The following is an 18,635-nucleotide window of genomic DNA, read 5'->3' as shown; positions in this document are numbered from 1 at the left end:
AAAAACCAAGTACACATTTAAAGTTCGCAGGACATTGGCCATAGTGGACTTGAATTTGAGACCCCTGGTCTAAACAGACGTCTAAACAGTATAGTATGTATTAAACTATGTACACCACTGCAATCAATTGTAACAAGTATAGTAAGTTATTTGACAGTAAATGATTGTGTGTGTTCAGTAACTACTGAACTGCATTAAACGTGGCAATACATTTTCTTAGACTTATCCTAATCTCAATCAAGTTACACACAAAGTATTTTATAGCTTTGCTGAAATCTAAAATGCCTAGCTGCATGCACAGGTAATATAACGGGCCAGGGCAAAGCCATTCATTTTGCACATTTTATATTTAAACAAGTGATCAATGTGTACAATGACTAAGCGTAGGTTTCTCTAGCCTGTCAATATAGCTAAGAGTTATAAAAACAAAAACTTTAATTCAGATGCCTCCAACCGATCACCACAGGCAAGACTAGCAGCAAAGCAACAGACACCGACTTGATTTCTTGCACCGACCCTGATTGAAGGGCGCCCTGGGCGGGGAGCCATTCATTTCACTAAAGCAGGATTAAGACCGTCAAGGTCTCCCAGGCATTGATGCTTAAAAGCAGGCACATACCATGGCAACACATTAGATGAAAAATCCATTGAATAAAACAACTGCAGTCTCATATATCATAGAACCAAAAGGTCAGTTACCATGAACAGGTCAAGGATGTTATATCCTGTTCCCAAAGTAATTTTTTTTTATTATTTATATATATATATATATATATATATATATATATATATATATATATATATATATATATATACACACACACACACACAAAAAACATTTCACTACAGACTTTAGAAATATATAATGCCTTAGAAAAATCTAAATACATACACCTTTGATTCTATAGGTTTCAATGTATTCTTTATTTAGTGCAATTGATATTCATAGCCTTCACTTTGACTTAATCTTTATGTTTAATGTCATGATGGAATTATGATTTTGTACATTTGAGAATGGATTTAAATATTTCTGGATTAGACCAGATCCTTTAAACCTCCTTTAAACTCTTGACTATCATCAAAAAGGGCTCTTTGCCAATGATCATTTTGCCTTGATTAAGGCTAGCATTTATACCATATCACAATCCATCACTGTTTCCAAGTTACAAGTTAACCCAAAACTTTAAAACTATCTTCATTTAACTCGCTCCATGTTTCTGCTCGCCAACATCCATTAACCAATAATTAACTATTCTTTTATATGTTGACAGTGTACAATTCATCAGACATCAGTAGCCACAGCAGTACTTTCCTACCACAAAACTCATGAATACCTAAGTCTTGGACAAATCGGACTATTTGTAACCAAATGAAAAGAGATACAACCAAACCAGCAATATTCATATACAAGACTTTGGGTCTTGTTGGTATTGGCATTTTATCATGCTGAATTTGGCCAATGAAAATTTAACCAATAAATAAGAGTTTGCTGGCCTTCTTCTTAGACATTAGGTTTAGAATTGTGTGGACAATCTCCTACTCAGTTCAAGTTTAGTTTAACAACACAGATTACAAGAAGACATTTCCGTCCTGAGAACTTCTAGCATTACTAGGAGTTGTGCTGTGTTGTGTGGTCAAACAAGCCTAGATGTGGCATTTTCAAATGATGAGATTTACAGTACCATTCACACTACCTCCACTGCTCCAAATGTATACAGGTGTTAACTATTTTAATCCTAATAACTACTAGACATGGATGCAGAGGCACTGCAGGCATCAGCTTGCTCTGGATCCCGCTGTTCTAGATTATGGACAAATAGGACTGTGGATATTTAATAGGATATAAAACACATTTACAATGTAATAATGTATGGAGAAAAAGCAGTGTACTGAACACAGTGCCATGTACAATTTTTTTTATTTTTTTTTATCCTGAGAAACAGAGATTCATCTTAATTAGGCAAAAACAAAAGTTTGATGCACAACACCCAATTAAACAGAAATGAAATATGAATAATATGATTTTCTACATCAGTTGGAGTCAATGTTTTTTAAATCCAGTAGTTTTTGGTCACAGTAAACTTTAATCACTGCTCGGACTTATAATGGATCAATTCACACCGTTACATCAGGAATAGAAAAAAGGACTAAATTATCATAATTTCGCCGCATTTAAATCTTCCTGGCTATGTGCAATTCCGTCCTACCAAATAAGCCATCAGGGACAAATCCATCCACTTCTTCCAAAGCTGCTTCACAATGGAAAGACTTTGGTTTCCGACAGAGAAAAACACATCAAAATGAGTCATCTCACACAGCAGCTAACAAGAGACAACACAACAGCCATCATTAGTTTTTCTGACAGTCGTTTTAAGCATTTGCTGCTCCGTGCGCCATTTAAGAGGCTGGAACAAAGAATCAAACTTTTAAATCAATTTTATATAAAACTGCTAGTGGAAATAGTCTTTAGACCAGCAGTGTTTTTCTACTGACACATTCAATCTAGCCTTTTATGCTTTTAATACAATTACAATCCAATGCATTTAGTATTTTTATTAATAAATCATAGCAAGTAAATTAAAACATGTAATGGGTTAGATCTGTATTAGAATATGGAAATGAGGGTATTTATGTCCTCTTTTCCCCAGTTTGTCACATTACCACTAACTTTTACACTGCTCAAAAAATAAAGCGAACGCAAACATTATCAATGGAAATCAAATTTATTAAGCCATGTATGTCTGGATTTGGAGCCACACTCAAAATTAAAGTAGAACACACTCTACAGGCGGATCCAACTTTGATGTAATGTCCTTAAAACAAGTTCAAATGAGACTCAGTAGTGTGTGTGGCCTCCACCTGCCTGTATGACCTCCCTACAATGCATGGGCAGCTCCTGATGAGGTGGAGGATGGTCTCCTGAGGGATCTCCTCCCAGACCACATGAGATCTAGTGTTGTCTTGCATTATGAGGAACCCAGGATCAACCACACCAGCATATCTCACAATGGGTCTGAGGATCTCATCTCTGTACCTAATGGCAGTCAGACTACCTCTGGTGAGCTCATGGGGGGCTGTGTGGTCCCCCACAGAAATGCCACCCCACAACCATCACTGACCCACTGCCAAGCCGGTCATGCTGGAGAGTGTTGCAGGCAGCAGAACGTTCTCCACGGCGTCTCCAGACTCTGTCACGTGTGCTCATTGTGAACCTGCTTTCATCTGTGAAGAGCAATGGGCACCAGTGGTGAATTTGCCTGTCTTGGTGTTCTCTGGCCAATGCCAAATGTCCTGCACAGTGTTGGGCTGTAAGCATAACCCCCACCTGTGGACGTCGGGCTCTCATGCCACCCTCATGGAGTCTGTTTTTGACCGTTTGAGCAGACACGGGCACATTTGTTGTCCTGGCACAATAAATGTGGCACATGTAGCGGTCCTGCTGCAGGGTTGTTGGCCTCCTATGGCCTCCTAAACGTCTCCTGATGTACTGGCCTGTCTCCTGGTAGAACCTCCATGCTCTGGACACTACGCTGAAAGACAGCAAACCTTCTTCTCACAGCTGGCATTGATGTGCCATCCTGGATGAGCTGCACTACCTGAGCCACTTGGTGGGTTGTTGACTCTGTCTCATGCTACCACTAGAGTGAAAGCACCGCCAGCATTCAAAGTGACCAAAACATCAGGCAGAAAGCAGAGGAACTGGGAAGTGGTCTGTGGTCACCACCTGCAGAACCTCTCCTTTATTGGGGGGTCTTGCTAATTTCCTCTAGTGTCCACCTGGTGTCTATTCCATCTGAACAACAACAGCTGAAACTGATTATCAATCAGTGTTGGTTCTTAAGTAAACAGTTTAATTTCACAGAAGTGTGATTGACTTGGAGTTACATTGCATTGTTTAAGTGTTCCCTTTAATTTTTTTTAGCAGTGTATTCCAAACTGATTGTTAGGTAGTGGATCTGGGTGGGAAATCATTTTACCTGAAGGACCTTATAACCAACCACGACTGTTGTTGAGGGTGGGACTATTGGCTTTTTGAGCAAATTTACTTGAGAACAACCTGCAAACATAAGCTGACAAAAAAATGTAATTAATAAATTGCAACACAGACCCTTCATGTTGTGCACCACCTGAACATCATTACATCTGCTTTTAAATAATGACATAGCAATTGTAACTTTATTGAATGTTGTCTTTATTCTTCCACATATATAATAGTCCAAATTCACTTAATTTTCAACCACTTAAATGCCAATTTCAGCAATTAAAGACCCTTTAGAGGAAAACAAAATCCTTCCCTGTCCCATTATGCAAAGGGGATTTTTTTATTTATTTATTTTTATATCAAATGTATGCCATTTAGTAGATCTGCTGTACATTAAATTACTTCAGCCAGTGGAAAACATTTTAACCTAACCTTTTGACAGAAAAAAAACAAATATAACTTTGCTGTGGTAGTGTATATAGAATTCATATTTAAATAGAGTCAATGCAACCCACCCCATAAAAAAGAAGAAAATAAGTAAAACACCTAAGGACATCACATATTACTTTATTTAGCCAGACAAAGGTCTTGGATAAAAACTAAGTAAATATGACCAGGTTGTGGATATTGGTCAATATATATTGCAGGATTTTTATTCAAAGTGGCTTGCTTTAACACAGCCAAGGATTTCCCAAAATAAAAAAAAAAAATAAAAAATGTTCTGGACTCCAAAGATCATTTACAAAACTAAGTTGTATGTTTAGTATGGTTAGTTGTTGCCCATTACCCCTCCTGGGGCATAGGCGATCTCCAGGGGGACGAAGGAGCTCCAGGCATCTCCATCCTGTGCTTTTTTTCCTCCAGCTGGTTCCATATCATTCCCATAGACTTGATGTCAGCCTCAAGGTGTTGACACCAAGTGTCTCTTGGACGGCCTCTTTTCCGTTTTGCTTGTGGGTTCCATCTTACAGCTTGTCTGGTGGTGTTGTCAGCCGATTTCTGTAAGGTGTGCTCTATCCATGCCCAACGCCATTTTCTGAATTCTTCCTCTGCAGGCAGCTGGTTTGTTTTCAGCCATAGCTCATTGTTGCTGATGGTTTCTGGCCAGTGGATGCAGAGTATTTTACACAAGCAGCTGTAAACGAATACCTGTACTTTCTTCGTTGTTGCAACTGTGGTCCTCCACGTTTCTGCTCTGTACAGAAGTACTTCCTTAATGTTGGAGTTGAAGATTCTGATTTGTGTCGTTCTCTGACAGTTCCTTTGAGGTCCAGATGTCCTGGAGTTGTACAGATGCTGCCCAGGCCTTTCCGATCAGTGTCTTGACGTCTACATCTCTGCCACGCCGCTTGTCGATGACACTGCCGAGGTACGTAAAGGCCTCCACCTCGTCAAGTGCTTCTCCATCCAATGTAACTGGGTTGTTGCTGGTTGCGTTTGTCTTAAGGATCTTGCTCTTACTCTTGTGGATGATGAGGCCTATACGTGTGGAACTATCTTCCAAATTGCTCGTCTTTTCCTACATCTGCTGCTGGGTGTGCGACAGGAGGGCCAGGTTGTCGGCAAGGTCCAAGTCATCAAGCTGCTTCCAAGGTGTCCGCTGGATTCTATACCGTCTCTGGTCTGTTGTGGACTTCATGATCCAGTCAATCGTGAGGAGGAAGAGAAACGGCAAAAGCAAACAGCCTCGTCTTACACCAGTTATTTGGAAAGCTTGTTTAGTGGGATAATTTAAATTTAAAATGTAATTCCTGAGCATAAATCTGACTCCCCCCCCTCTACAAAATGAGCACACATTGTTTTTCTCTCCACAGAAAGCTTTGTATCAGAATTAACACTTTATAGTTTAGTCATTGCCTAAAAATGGACTATGGCACTAGTGCAAACCTACCAAGACATGACCGTCCACATAAGCTAACAGCCGGGCATGGAGAGCATTAATCAGAGAAGCAGACAAGAGGTCCATGAGATTTGAGTTTAAAAAAACGGTGCACATCCATCCTTACAGACACCATCGTGGACACTAGGCTTATGAAAATCTCTGATCTCTGCATCACACTGAAAAAAAACCTCATCACTTAATGATAGACACTTGGAATGTTTTAAGCTGAAAATTATGTCTCGCAATGTGTCAGCTTTTCTTCTTGGCACCATTCACCGAAGAAAAGCCAACTCATATTTAAAAAGGAATAAAAAGCCAACACGCCCAGAAACAAAACCCTTGAATCATGATCCCCAGAGGCACAAAGTCAGAAAACAAAGTTGAGGAAACTAAAACCATGTGCTGCAGTGAGGCGAGCTGCACCTTCCGCCCCAATGTAGCCATTTGTCAGAGACCTCTGAAGAAAGCACCCAAAGGTGGCAGAAACAACTGATTAGACTTCAAAAAGAAAGTACTAAAAGAAGTCATGGTTCTCCAAAATGCAGTCTGATTATATCTTTTCTGCACAATGAAGTGAGAAGCACTTTGAAAATATTTTAAGCGTGATTGAAACCAATCTAAAACGTGTTGGAAAATGAATAGTTTGGCAGGAAAATGAGAGACTAGAGTAGGGGTGTAAATGTGAAGAAACAAAAAAAAAAAACAACAAAAAAAAAAACTGACTAATGAGTCTTTAAATCTCGCAAAGAGTAAAATAATAAATCCTCTGGGTTTGTGTGTCGGAGCAAAACAAATAGAAAAAAAAAAAAAAACATGCATACACAAAAAAGCCTCAGGAGGCAACTGAAGATAAATTGTCCACATTTAACATCATTAGGACTGATGTGAAGCTTTTAGTCTGGATCTGCCCAGAAGCCATTCCTTGAGCCTCTGGTGTTATACCACTTGAAAACAAAGTGATCAATCTGGCACCAACGCACATAATTACTTCTCACTCACTGTCTTTGTGTCCATTTGTCCATTGACATATGTGCATGAGCCCTAAAGGGGCACAATAGCATCCAGAACAATGGAAAGCTAAATCCATCAGGATAAGATGGTTGTTTTTTGTCTTGTTTTTCGTTTTAAAATGCCAACCACCAGTAAATGACTTTGCTCTGCTGCTGCATACAGTGCATCCACAGACTGCTGGGTCCCTTTAAGAAGTCTGATTAACTGTGTGCATATTTTCTCAAGACCAACTCTAAAGAAACTTCAGGATGACCCTGTTTTCTGGAAGTTTTTTTTTATGTTAGTACATGCATCGCAACAAGATTTGAACAGAAATGTTTTCCCGTAATCAAGTAGTCTTCGACATGGATCATGTTAGAGCAACATAATCCAAAACAGCAAAAGGAAAATGCTGATGAATACTACAAATTCAGATAAATTTAGATGATTTTCAGTCCTTTTCTTTTTAGCCATTCTTTGTCCAACCCAGTTGTTGCATAACCTCACAAAGCAGCAGCAAACCAACAGTTGCCGTTCCCGTCATCAGGCAATGACATCACTACTGGCTATCCTCAACACTGAGCTGTTACTGTCACCGTCAATAAGCATATAGGGTAAATCATCGTTGCTCAACACTACACAACCATTTTGTTTCGTTTTTTGGTCATGTTCAGAGGCAGGAGTGCTTGCTCTCGCTTGTATTCAAATTTTTCAGTATTCCTTTTGTCCATTTGCAATCTTATTTTTGGAAAATAAAATTCAAGAGCTTCCCTCTCCATGTAGTTCAACATTCGAAAGGAAACCTTGTTTGGTGATGTCATTGAAACATGAAACAGTTCTAAGACAAAAAAAAAAAAAAAAAAGACACGTCTCAAAATGGTCCATTAACGTCGCTGGTCGTAGCAGCAACAGCCACAGTTTAATTATCTACTGATGTAGAGTATTCGCTGCGTTTACTCAGTAAATGCAGCAATTAATAAATACACTTAAAGCATCCAAGAAAAGGCCACTGCGTAGCTAACAATAAAAAAGCAGGCGCACCGTATATGGAAGCTGTGGTCCTCCACACAGCTGTCCCTGATTCGATTCCAGACCCCAGGCCATTTACTGTATGTCTGCCCTTCTTCCTGTCAGGCACCTAGTGAATAAAAGGCCACTAACGCTACACAACCATTTCTTAGGCGAGTTGCATTTCAGAGTAACTATTCGGGACATTTAAAAGGGAAAAGTTGACTCAGTGCAACTCATTAGCGTCAGATCTAAAGCTGAAAACTTAAAAAAAACTGAATCTAAGCCCAACTTTAGTCAATATGCGACACTGCAACTTTAAATCATGAGATAACTGCCAAATTTTTGGACAATTATACATGCCTTACAATACTAAAAAAAAAATTAAAATAAAAAAAAATAAATAATAAATAAAAAATAAAGCTGCTTTTATACCTGAATAAAAGGATAAAATGAGACTAGATATTTAATTAATGTCAACTTCCTTTTCACAATTGGAGGCAATTGTGAGAAGGAAGTTAGATGACGAGCTTTCAACTGGATTAATCATTTATAGAAGGGACCACTTTAAAAGGAGGAAAAGCAGAGGGGAAGGGGAACAGGGTCAGAGGTGGTGTAGCTATAAATTTCAAACTTTCAGAGGTGGATAAAAAGTCACTTCCCAAAAGTGGTGTCAGTTTGTGGAAGACAGATCCATCTTAAGAAAGAACAATCTCTGTTTCATGGGATTTCTTTATCACAACAAAAATAAAACTGATGACCTTCAAAGCCTTACACAAAATATACATTTTTTCCTCGTGTGTTATCAAATACAAAAGCAGCCAAAGGTTGTGTGAAAACTAGACACTAGAGACTTCCTCTGGATTTAAGTTTTTAAGTTGATGGATCAAACACTTGATTGGTCACCAGCAACTATAATCACCTCTGTGAAAGCAGATGTTGCAGCAGTCTGCTGGTCAGCAGAATACACAGTGGCATGTTGTAAGCAACTGTTGCTGCCAATTAATCAGTGAACGGTGATAAGGCAACTGAGGAAGATCATCCGCAAGTATAAAACAACTTTAAGTTGCCAATCTTCCCCGGAGTGGACATCCAAGTAAACCGACTCCCAAAGTCGGTTTCTGCAAGGCTTTAAAAAGGTAATAGCTCCAACCTTTTCATCAAAACCATTAATATTTAAAAAAATAATACATTCACAGAACGCCTAGAGTGGTGCAGAATAAAAGTATAAATTTTACAGAAAAACAAATATACAGAATATAAATAATTGTTTCATAAATTTGGATGGGTCCAAATTATAAATATTTAGTTCTGGCTATAATGCCACTGTTGACATGAAAGGAGTTGCCAGATCGTAGTCGCTCCATGATGGCGCTGAGAAATGGCTTCTTCTTCTCCGTGTTACATTTCTTAAATTCAAGCAGATCAAGAAAGCAAAATGAGGGTGAACATCGGTCAATCTTTTGAGCATTGGTGCCGACTTAAGGAAGCAAAGGGGCTCAGAAGCAACACAAAAGTTGCCTCTTTCCTTCTGGAATGGTAAGTTAAATGTTTACTAATGCTAAGAAAAATTTACTGGAAACCAGCTGGCAAGCAGCACAACCGGAGGTCGGAACCATGAACGGACAACCGCAGGTGCGCCACCTACAGGCCGGGAGGAGTAAAGCTTGTAGCTACCTCCATATCAACACTGGGTCCACATCATTTCAATATTTAAGTTTGTGACAGTACAATTAGAAAAAGATTGAACTTATTGATTGGGCTTACAAAGTGGCATCAAAATGAACCATCAGCATTGTGTAAAATTGTCCTCTGGGTAGATGAGGATTTATTAAAGAGATATGTGGCCATGATGCACAGCTTCATATTTTGTGAGCTCCAAAATCCCCTCATACAAATCAACAAGCATGACAGAGGAGGAGTAATGGCTCAGGGCGATTTTGCAGCCAAAGGACCTGCAGGCAATGACTTGACCTTGAACCAACTAGTGTAGAGTCAAATGTGAGGCCATCTGAGGCCCAACAACAGAAAGTAGACAAATGGCATAAAGAAGCCTTCCTTTACTTCCACCAAAACTTAACTTCTTCCACCTGGTTAACACAGTAAGGGTTATCATTAACAGGTCTCTTTCTTCAAAAGATTTTATAATAGAATTTGTAAGAAAGAGTGGTGAAAGGCTAGTCAGATCTCCCATTTGAGGTGATATTAGTTAACAGCAACTTGCAGTGAAAAATATTCACATTCCGGGATTCAGAGGGGGATAATCCAGGTCCACTAAGTAAAAACCCGGTACAGAGATGAGTCCCAACCATTCACATTTCCAGCTCCACAGCACAGACAGGTACTAATGATTGAATCAAAAACTAGGCTGGGCTTTTACTTTGTGAAGCCGGACTTAACTCCTCTGCCTACCATACGACCCGGCTAGATCTTAACAGCCCAACAAGAAACCACTGACAAACTTGTAGATTTCTGAGCCCGACCAACTTTCATTTTCCACTCTTAAAGTATGCCGGCTGAGTCAATAGACCCGATTGCAATTTAACAAGGATAACCTCTAGAGACCTACAGGATCTCAAAAGAAAAATGATTAGCACAGGAATATACAAATTTAAGTTTGGGAAAGGCAAAATCCAACAGTTTATACCACTTTGGGCAGAATCGGGAGCAGCTAACAGTCTGATTAATAATCCCAGCAGTAATGTGGTTGCTTTCAAACAATGAAGACAGTGACAGACTTAAATGGTATCTTATAAATGCAGACGTATATATATTGTTGTTTCCGAGGTGTAGGAGAAGAATTTAGTTTGGAGGTCTCTAAAAGGCTAAAATCAGCTGGGTTTTTATATTTATTGTTTTTAACAAACTCAGTGATGGGACCTCTCACTAAAACATTTGATATGTCAAATCTATTGGTAACACAATCTGAAGTTTGCAGCATGAACTGATATATATATATAAAAAAAATCTATTTAGACCTGTATCTTAATAGCAATCAAATAAAAGCTGTTAGCTTTACGTCAGCTCTCTCTTATCAGATCACTGTTTACTGTAAGCTTTAATCAACATGGTCGCTTCATGATGGTTGAAACAGTCTTGAGAAAAAAAAGCTTTTTTTTTTAAAAAAAAAGGCAGTTTCAAATAATGTAAACTAAAGTATAACTGCTACTAATGGTAACGTGACAAAGTCCCCCTAAAAACGTCTGCAATTAAATTTTTTTATTTCCATTAACCTATAACGTAATGATTGTCTTCCATCCACCATACATCGGTCAAAGGAAACTGTGTCCAATCGTGTTGTTGCACTGCAGTGGCTACAAGCCTGGAAAAAGTTGCAACACATGCTCACCTACACCTAGTTAAAAAGAGGGAACCGCTTGATGTGGAGCCACCTAAACCTCAATGCACAGCTAGAAATAGAAGCGGCTTTTAATCGTTTGGAAACACTTCTCCGAGGCCATCTCAGTGCCTAAAATGAAGCGTGACCATTTCATCACAAGATCTTAAATTCCATCAGCATCACTGCGGATGGGAGGCACAAATAAAGCAGTTTAAGACCCCTGGCAGCATTTTGTTTTCACCGTCATAAATAAATATTTCATATGTCCCACAGTTGCTTTGCGTCATGCCAATAAAAATCCATAAAATGAAGTCAGCTGGAAAGAGCAGTGCCTGGAAAAGCCTTGATTGAACAAGAGAATCACATGAATGAATTTTTTGACATTTAATATCATGCATGCCAGGCTAGTAGACACCCTGAACTGCCTTACTCAATAAAACTCATCTTCTAAATTACATTTAGCAAATATTTTTATTTTATTTTTTTTAATATAAGGCTTTTGTATTAATAATCGAAATTCAGCTGATCCAAAGGAACCCATTCATACTCCAGCTGTTCACTCGCACCTGATGGGGACTACAGCGCACAGGCACTCAAACAGCCCCAACTGAAAATGCCCGTGCCGCTTGGCGCAAAGGATGCAGGGCCTGCAGGATTGCGCAAAAGTGCCTCTCGGTGCGCATCCATCCTTCACATTGGTTAAGCAGGCACTGCGCATGTTTGTCGCCCAATATCCACACTGAACGCATATAAAGAGGCGAGAGCGTGGCGATCGGAACGTGCTCTGAATCCTTAACCATTACTCCTCTATAAATAGGTGAGGTAGGCGGATGGGCTTAAGCACGAGGGGGGAAAGGAATGAATGGGATAACAGGTAAGACATGAATAATGGAGAAAAACCTGTTTCTTCAGCAGCTACCCCCTCTCTCTCTCTCTCTCCTTACAACGTAAACCGTCAGTTCATCTACAAACCACCGGGTATGTTTATCAAAAATCAAACATGAAAAGCGCGTTGTGGGAAAAGCGTGGAAAGGATGGAGTGAGGAAACGCATCCACATCCTTCTGACGCATGGTGCTTCCAAGTCTCTCTTTGGGTCCCCGATTGTTCCCCCTTCTGCCGTCCCATTTACTCCACCCCCTCCCCCAAAACTTGCTTACAATAAACAATACCGGAGCAGACCTGGACCCCCGCAATGATTTTATTTTATTTTATTTAAAAACACCTAGGGAACATCGCCTTGTCCTACCTTTTTCAATCCGGAGTTGACAGTTCGTAGTAGAGTAGTAATACAGCTTTTCTTGCAATGCCAGCAAGTAGAAGGAGTGATAGCAGGAGGAGTGGTGGCAGAGGTAAAGCCCGTAGTGGGGAACGGTAATGGAGACGCAGGGAGCTCTTATACGCTAGTCAGGACAGCGTATCCAACCACCGAGACGCACAAAGGGAGGGAAGAGTAGTCCGGATTCCCATGCACACACAGTGTTTTCCCTTTATGTGTTGCCGTTATCTTTTGCTCTTCTTGCCTACTCCTTGTTTCCATGCAGCGCGACCTGAGTGACCTGTATGCTCGGATGACCGGAGCGGCGCTTCATCAGCAATCCCGCATTCGCTGAAACGAGGCGCGCAGCGCAGCGGACCTCTTCCTCATTCTTGCCTTCCCGGTTTCTCCCCCGGCTCCGAGAAAGAGAGAGAAGAGAGCGAGAGTGTGTGAGGGAGTGGGTCTCCGTGTGAGCAGGTCTCTCTTTCGTCTCTTCCTTCCTCTCACACACGCGCGCACACACACAAGCACAAATACTGAGGATCAGCTCACCCTCCGCCCTCCTTTCTTCTTTTTTCCCCTCGCTGTGTTGTAGGAGCGTCTGCCTCACTTCTCAGTCATTATGTTCCCCTCCTCAGATTCATGTCCCATAGCAGGTTTCAGTGCCAGTCTATCGCTATTTTCAAGAAACCTAATGCATTAGCCGGTTTTCTTTTTATATACACAATCATCATATTGGATCAACAGCTTGTGTGGCTGAAAGAACCATCTCGATCAGTTCTAGATTTTGGGCGGGTTACATTCAAAAGACATGTAAAAAAAAAAATGTAATTCAGAAAATGAAGGGTGTGTTGAAAGAGGTTTACTTAAAAAAATATATCATCCACTCTTAAACTAGTGGCTTAAAAAAAGGTAAAAAAGTAAATCATGGATTTCACTCTTCCCCTTATAAAGCGCACTATACCAGTCAGGAGCTGCAATATGAAAAAGAGGGAGAAACCATATATATATATATTCATATAAAGTGCTTGTACTGTTCTGTTAGTATTTCTGTTTCTTAATCCCCAAAATAAACAGATGCTCACACAGCAGTTTTGAAGCTCTCTACTTTGGGATATCCAGTATGTTGTCCATGAGTAATGCTTGCTTTATGTCTTAATTTAACTTTCTAACCCAAACCGCATAGCTTTACTGAAACTATGCGCAAACAACATTTCCGACAAGCTACCCTCCGACAGCTTGTTGGAAAAATAAAACCCTCATGGTGGTGGAAGCTAATAAGCTCATCAGATGTACTCTGCATCCTTCAGCTGATATGGCTCGGATTACTACAACATGTACATCTTGAAAGGTTTGGGGGTTGTGAAAAAGTTACAGTTTTTGCAACCATTTAAGAAAGTAAAATCAAATATATAGATTTGTTTAGCCGAGTAATAGTTCAAGTCTTTATTTCGTGTAATGTTGATGATTAGGACTTGCAAAGAGAAATCTTCCACACAATTCAGCGTGTCTCAGAGAAATTCAACATGGGACACTCATGATGTCACATCCTAAAAGTTAATTACCTCAAAAACAGCAACAACGGTTTCCGGAGACTAAAGGTTTTTTTAGTCAGGGTCAGTAGGCTACACATTGACTTGACAGATATTCAGAAAGCAGTGAAACACTCCACAAGGACGGTAAGCCACAAAAGGCCATTTCTAAAGAGAGCTTGTTGTTCAGAGTGCCGTAAGAAAGCACCACTCATAGAAAGATTAGTGGAAGGAAAAAGTGTGGGCAGAAAGCTGCACCCGCAATGTTTAACGACCAAACTGTTACGCTGCTTGGGCAGAAACCTGGCCAGACATGAACCCCACAGAGATTCTATGAGGCATTGTCAAGAAGAAGATGAGACACTAGACCCAACAAAGCACATGATCTGAAGGTCACTATCAAAGCAATCTGGGTGTCCATTACACCTCAGCAAAATCCCAGGCTGACCGCCTCCATGTCGCATTAGATTGATGCAGCTTTTCATGCATTAAAAAAAAAAGGACCCCAACCAAGTATTGAGTGCATAGAAATGTACATACTTTCTTGAAACCTGGCACTTCTGTTTTATTTGCACAGTATAGGCTTGAAGTACATCACTGTGTAAGTCAGACATACTTTAATAATTCCAGAGGGAAATTACTTAAAGTTAATCTGTATGAAAAAAAAAACTTTCACAATGTTCCAAATTCTTGAGATGTACCTGCATTGCATACTTGGAGAGTACCAAATACCATCTTTTGATGCTGATGCAAAATCCAATTTATTTATTTTTTGTGGAGCTACAGCAGACTGACAAATTGCCCCTGATCTGGCAGATTGATAGAGCCAGTAGGTTCACCAAAAGTAAATCCACACAGGAACACAGACATTGTTTGGCTGAACAAACCTGTATCAAATTTAGCTCTTTTGTGAAATTGTAGACTCTAAATATCGACTAACATTGGGTTGTGGCCCGCAGTGATGAACAGTTGCCCTGCCTTATTTCTGCTGACAACAGTAGAGGCATTTAAACTTAAATATGGTTTTAATGGGCAACGTTCATTAGGGTAAGGCACTGCTAACATTAGGTTATCTTCAGAGTTATTTTTAACTACTAATGTTTGCTTACTTCATGTCAGACAATGTAATCACTTTAGGAAGCAATGCCAACCTAAAGCTTAGGCAGAAAGTCATAAAAACCACAGAACAGTGCTCTTCTCTGGCCAGGCGCTACTGCCTAGCGATTTTGCTCGTGTCGAAGCATGGGTGTGCACTGCCATTCAGCCTTTACACATCATACTCAAAGCATTTGTTTGAGCATCTACAAACTGGACGAGATCCAGCTGAGAATTGTCCCATGTACTAGGGGAGGAACCTTTCAGCAATTACAAACAATTTAATAATTAAGTATGTTTTTCAAATAATTTGACATTTAGGTAGATTTCATGCGTTTATCTTTAAATTATGTTTGTAATAGCTAAAGTAAACAATTAGATTTAAGCATGTTATATTTTGAGCACAAATTCAGGGGAAAACGCCCTGAGCTCCAGCCCCCAGTACTGGGGGTGAACCTGCCCCCCCCAAACAGTGATACTGAACACAGCTGATACAAGTTACCACCATGTCTTCATTATTCAAAGAGAAGCCTATAATGATACCTGGCTACTTTAGTAGAAAACCACAGTTCTAGGTTCTCCTGACTACTTTGAGCAAAATGCCAGTTTGTAGAAAGTTTCATATTTGCTGATCTTAACAATTTTGCCAAAGTAATTCATTAAAATTAGTCATTTGGTGGGGTTACCTCACATTATTGTATTCATTTTAATAAAAGCTGTTTAGAATTTCACCTTGTGAGTGATGCAATTCAAAAGAAACTTGTTCATTTTGAAGCCATGTCACTTTTCACAGGAATCTTTTTGTCCCATCTACGCACCCTCTGTCATTGATGCTTTTTAGAGGTGGCTGCAACATACCTCGTGGGGGATTTGTGAGCACAGTCAGGGTGGGTCCAGCATGCTTTACAAGCCAATTTCTCAGCCCATACTCGGAGTCAGTTTTGACTTGTTTGGCCACATTTTAGTTAGCACAATTTTCCTAAATCCATGTTTGGCCAGCGCGCCGTCAGAGAAGGCCTGTCAGAGTCATACGAGTTTCTGAAGTCATTATTTGCTGAAAACATACATGAGCAACAATGACAAACTTCCCAAAACCACTCATGGCAAATAAACAGCCTGGAAATCATCACACTCTACAGATTTTTTTCCCCGTGTTACACAACTACTAACAGACACCCACTTATGCTGCTGCCCCCCCATTTAAAATGATGTACACACAATGCCCACCACTACACAGATTGCCTCAAAGGAAAGAAATAGCACATGCCTTCTGTCAACTTCAACTTTCTTCTTAGAAGTTCAACACTGAATTGAGTATGTTAGGATAGTCAACACATGCTTTTATCCATCCTTCTGAACAAATCAATAATATAAAAGTGAATATTTTGCCATTTTATTAAGCATATTGATATGAAAGGCTTTGAAATTTGGATTAAAAAAAATCCAGATTTTTTGGGGGATTTTCATAAGTGTAACAGATGTTTTGTGTCCCCCCCCCCAATATAACAAAAATCAACTCATTGGCACATATGTTGTTTTGCTCCGAAATGCTGTCATTTATAAATGACAGCATTTATAAATTCAGCATGCTGAATTTATAAACATGAATGCATAATCTGGTTGTCATTTGAAAGTTTAGTTCGGGCAGTTTCAAATGGAATTGTTTTTACATTGAACCCCTGTTAAAAAAAATGCAACTTTTATGCAAGATGTCCCATAGCTAAGTAATGCTGATTTTCTTGAGAAAAAACAAACAGCAACAAGAAAGCTGAACCACAGCCTATCAACATTCATTATTAGGAAGTCAAGAATGGAGACAAGCAGTGAAACTTACCTTATCAATATCAGCTTATCAGCCAATAGGGTAATTGTTTTAGGAAAAAGAAAACATTCAAGTCTCAAACAGGCTAAACATTGTAATGAAAAACCAAAATCAACAAGCCCAAAACATCTAACTAGAGCTGCACAGCAATGTAGCACAGAAAGTTTAGCAAAACTTCCCTGAGTGTGTGCTGTTCTGTATTTAATTGTGAATGAAGAACAGCTGGCTTGGCAGGTTTCTGAGTCAGGTGCTCAGAAGTGGAAAGAAGAAGAGAAACCAGTGTGCTCAGACTGACCACAGCTTGACTCAGTTTCTCTCTCAGCTCTTCTGTTATCTACGTAACACAATCAATGTGTGTCGCCTCTTTAGAAAATTTGTACATATTGTTAGTAATGCTCTTCACAATAGGGAAATTTAATTTACAACAGGACTTTATGGACAACGTACATACTTTGGAGGTATTGTGTCCAACATCATTATGAAAAAATATAAGGCAGCACTTACCATGACATCACACATCACATTTTAGAATGCTAATTTTGATTTATGTGTATGAATGCTAAAAACTAGCCAACCACAACAAAAGAGTAAGTACTTTTAAATTTAAAAAGTATCTCACGGTTGTGTTCAATCAGTTGTCAGTGGTGGATAATTAATTTCTATATTTAAAACTGAGGAACAAAATCATCAGTATGGCTCCAATGAGTTTTGTTTCTTAATCTACTGGGAAGAGGTCTTTGTGAAATAAGTCAAACTCACTTTATTTTTTATTACAGTGTACAGAATAACACTGTTTTTTCTGTTTTTTTAGCTATTTTGTTGTAAATCAGTTTCTACTCAAAATCAAATCTAGCTACCAAAAAGTAGGCATGTCCCTCTGACATCACACATGGCATAAGGAGACTCATCAGTGTTCTTTTCAGTATGTGTATATACAATTTTTTTTATTTTACCTCTTTATTCACATTTTTTTAAATTTGTATTAGATTGCTCCTTTAAGGATGTGAAGAGTGTTTACTAACACCAGTTTATCCGGTTGATTCTTGACATTCGTGACATTATTGACCCTTGAAGGGATCCATAATTAGTTGAACATGTAGGCCTAAATATGTTGTCATTTTCCTATTGACGTAAAAAATCATATTTACTTAAAAAATTGTATATCCTTTGTTATGTTTTTCACCCATAGAGGTTGCCATTCTTTTACCTGCGCAATGCATGCTGGGTTAATGATGTAGTTAGGTCCTACTGGACTGGAACCTACTGAGTTAACACAGGAAGGTTAATGTTACTCAAGTTTTTTTTTTATCATATTATGTTTGTCTGGTGTAAATTTAGACAATGCCACATGTTGCCTCAGTTGGCTGTAATTAAAAAATAAATAAATATACAACACAAAAAGGGAGGAGAGTCTTCATTGCTTCCCACATGAAAATAGAGCGAAATTGGAAGAACACAACTTCTGAAGGACCCACATTTGTGCTCTCAACTTTTCTCTCCAGGAGACTTTGAATCACTTTACCAACAAAATTGATGAAGGAGCTAATTGGTGGGCATTACCCTCCCAAGCTGAGACCAACTGCTGTGCCAGCTATTTTTATCCATAAAACGCATAAACCCCTCAACGTTGCGAGCAAAAGATGCTAGGAGAAACATCAGAGAAAGGCACCACTGGAAGCCCTTTTAAATAACGAAGGTACTGCCACTGTTTCTACACAGACCTCTTT

General features: G+C 39.3%; 1 protein-coding gene across 7 annotated transcripts in view; it reads right to left on the bottom strand.

Moving 5' to 3' along the window:
• The window catches only part of slc8a1b (solute carrier family 8 member 1b), a 182,265-nt gene extending 165,172 nt beyond the window's left edge, over positions 1–17,093 (bottom strand). For 2 of the 7 annotated variants that reach the window (XM_036126756.1, XM_036126755.1), the window contains exon 1: positions 12,451–13,018. The gene's annotated coding sequence lies outside the window, so the exon portion shown is untranslated. Of the gene's footprint in view, positions 1–12,450; positions 13,026–15,944; positions 16,141–16,920 lie in introns of those variants that run through there. The other 5 variants (XM_036126753.1, XM_036126754.1, XM_036126752.1 and 2 more) reach the window with 5 other exon arrangements.
• Positions 17,094–18,635: the final 1,542 nt, after the last annotated feature.

This window comes from Fundulus heteroclitus, chromosome 22 (genome assembly GCF_011125445.2).
Source record: "Fundulus heteroclitus isolate FHET01 chromosome 22, MU-UCD_Fhet_4.1, whole genome shotgun sequence".
NCBI lineage: Eukaryota > Metazoa > Chordata > Actinopteri > Cyprinodontiformes > Fundulidae > Fundulus > Fundulus heteroclitus.
Note: the sequence above shows the minus strand (reverse complement) of the source record. Positions and strands in the feature narration are given on the sequence as shown.